Source organism: Trichechus manatus, unplaced genomic scaffold, assembly GCF_000243295.1.
Source record: "Trichechus manatus latirostris isolate Lorelei unplaced genomic scaffold, TriManLat1.0 scaffold02376, whole genome shotgun sequence".
NCBI classification, from domain to species: domain Eukaryota; kingdom Metazoa; phylum Chordata; class Mammalia; order Sirenia; family Trichechidae; genus Trichechus; species Trichechus manatus.
In genome coordinates this window covers 1,453-4,334 of record NW_004446312.1, presented here as the reverse complement: position 1 = coordinate 4,334, position 2,882 = coordinate 1,453, and the positions used below count along the sequence as shown (strand labels likewise).

The 2,882-nt window shown below is 41.0% G+C and overlaps 1 long non-coding RNA gene across 1 annotated transcript in view; it reads left to right on the top strand.

Moving 5' to 3' along the window:
* The first annotated feature begins 274 nt into the window (after positions 1–274).
* LOC111819445 (uncharacterized) overlaps positions 275–2,882 on the top strand; it is a 4,031-nt gene continuing 1,423 nt past the window's right edge. Inside the window, exons 1-2 of the long non-coding RNA XR_002823064.1 lie at positions 275–634; positions 2,132–2,263. This is a non-coding gene — a long non-coding RNA (uncharacterized LOC111819445). The remainder of the gene's footprint in view (positions 635–2,131; positions 2,264–2,882) is intronic.

The window sequence follows — 2,882 nt, the reverse complement described above, 5'->3', positions numbered from 1 at the left end:
TGCTACACACATTTTTTGGGGGACACAATTCAATCCATGACGGGGAAAATGGAGAACAGAATTTCAAATTCTTATGGACTCCAGACTTCCTGTTGCCATGAAGGTTGAATGAACCTCTAAAACTATTGCTCTGAGATAATCTTTAAACCTTAAACCAAAAATAGCCCTTGAAGTCTTAAAACCAAACACTAGTTTAGCTAAACTAATAAAAACGGTCTGCCTTGAGCGTTATGCTCTTTTAAGAACTACCTGTATGGGATCAAATTGGCAACAGCAACGCATAAGATTAGATAGGAAGCTTAGGGGGCAGTGAATTTATGTTAATGGGGAAGGGACCACTCAGAAGAGGAGGATGAAAATGGTTATCAACTCGAATGTAATCAGTGTCACTAAATGGTGCATGTAGAAACTGTTGAATTGGTGTATGTTGTGCTGTGTATATTCTCAACAACAATAACAACAACAAAAAATTATATTTAAAAAAAAAAATTGTATATCTTGTTAACCAGCAAATTTAATCTTGATCCAACAGGACTTGTTTTCTTCTCAAAATGCAAGTAAGTCCAAAGGTGCATCTCTCCTGCCCAGCAAACTCCCCACGTCAGTCTCGCTTTTTGATGATGAAGATGAAGAGGTAAACATTGTTATTAAAGCATTAGGTAACTAATTTTTAGATTAGCGTAAGACTATTGTTGATCTTGCTTTGTAGCCAGAGGTCCATTCACTAGGGAGAGGCGATGGGGAAGCAGCCCCACTGTCGGGGGCTTATGTCACGCAGATGTTTCTGCTTTAATTTCAGGGTCTCCTTTCTTTTCTTAGCTCTGCAGTGGGGAGGACATGAGATTCTTGACCCGGTTCTTACGGCAGGCTTTATAGATTTCATTTTTTGAAATGAAATCTTTGCAGAGAGTGTGCCTTTGTTATACCCAGTGACCTACACAGAAGGTGTTAGGTAACGTGGGATAGAGAGGAGAAGCAGAGTGTGTTCTGAGCTCACCTTTCTTTCTCACCCTGGACTGAGAGAGAGATGTGCAGGGGAGAAATGAGGGAGGGCAGACCACACCTTAACCTTTCCACAGTGTTGGGCAGTGACTAAGTTCATGGGCTTTGCAGTCAGACCCCTGGGTTTATACCCCACCTCCACCATTTGCAGACCAGGGACCATGGGCAAGTAACTTAAACTTTCCGAATCTCCCATGATTTAACAGTATGTAGGGTCATTGTGGCAGTGAAAACAAGTAACTCATGTAGAGCGCTTAGCTCATACTGGTATCTCCTGTTGATGTCAGCTCTTTATTCTTGTGACCTTTCTTACTGCACCCTCCCAGAAGGCTGTCTTCATGTCTTTACATTTCAGAACTGTTCCATTGCTGTGGTGTATTGTTGAGAGTGTTTGTCCGTCCTAACTCTGTCTCAGGGTCTCTAATTGTTTAGTTCTCATTACCTTAATAAAAGTACCTTAGTAGGTACTTTTGCAGTGCTTGACTGTACAAGAATTTACAAATGACACTGAACCTGTAAGAATCTGCCTTTAAAACAGCTAGTGACTTTAGTAAACGATTTCCTAAATTTGTATTGTCTCTTTAAAATCAACTAGAAACACAGGTCATGCCTTTCCTCGGTCCCAGGTGTCTTTTGTAGATGTGAAAGAGAAGAGAAAGCCCCTATTTTTCTCTCCTTTAACCCATTGCTTCAGTTTCTAATTCATAGAAAGACGAAGTTGCAGATTGCTGGCTGCCACAGGGGGCTTTTCTCCTATCTTGCTAATTCCAGACCATAGACCCTCCTTGATTATGACAGAGGGGCTGCCGCGTTTTCCTTGCTCTACCTCTGAGACCTTGTCCTCACTCCCCCCACCACCCAAGTGTTCTACCTTTGAGTTCCGGGGTAATTTCTTTTCCTTCTGTGGTTGGAGACTACAGCTAGAAAAAACTATAGACTGTTGTTGTAGAGTTATACCTAAGATGGGGAGTGGCATTTACTAGCATTCTGTGATTTTTTTCCCCAAAGGTGTTAGATTCTGTACCTGACCGGAGACTTAGTACCTACAATTTGACATGCGGGAATGTCTTAGTCTTCTGACTACATTTTCTGTATGTAAAGTTGTCTTACCCTGTCTTTGGTTTTCCAGGATAATCTTTTTGGGGCTAAAGCTGCTAAAAAGCAGACATCATCTCTGCTAACTCCAAGTCAAGAGAAAACAAAGCTCACTGAGCCCTCCAAGAAGAAAGCATCGGCCTTATTGTTCAGCAGTGATGAGGAGGTGCGTGCAGGTCTCTCGTAAAGAAGAGAAGAGGTTGTCTGATGGGATTAGAGAGTTGTGGCTGTCCAAAACCCGTTTTTTGGCAATCTGTTTTGTACCTAGTGAAGTTCAGTTGTCAAAGACTGTTCACAAGACTATTTCTTTTCTTAAAGTTATTTAGTAGAGTATATTAATTTACAGATTAATCTTTTCACAATGGTTAGGAATAAATACAGCCCTGAAGCTGTATACTCGTTGCTGTTGAGTTGATTCCCGCTCATAGTGACCTTATAGGACAGAGTAGAAGTGCCCCAGAGGGTTTCCAAGGATAGCTGGCTGATTCGAATTGCCGACCTTTTGGTTAGCAGCAGAACACTTAACCATTGTGCCACCAGGGCTCCCCCAAACTATATAGTATATGGTAATTCAAATGAGTTAGACTTTATTTTATCTTGTTACATGTATTTTGCATTTCATTAATCTAGAGCTATAGCTAGACATGGTAGGAGTGTCCTGTGCAAGTTTAACTCCTTCATAGACAACAATATTTCCATTTGCCCTCTGGGTACATATCGGCAAAATCAATGGTGAATATGATTTAGCCTCTTCAAATTTAGCTGTATAGAAAAAGACTTCAAAT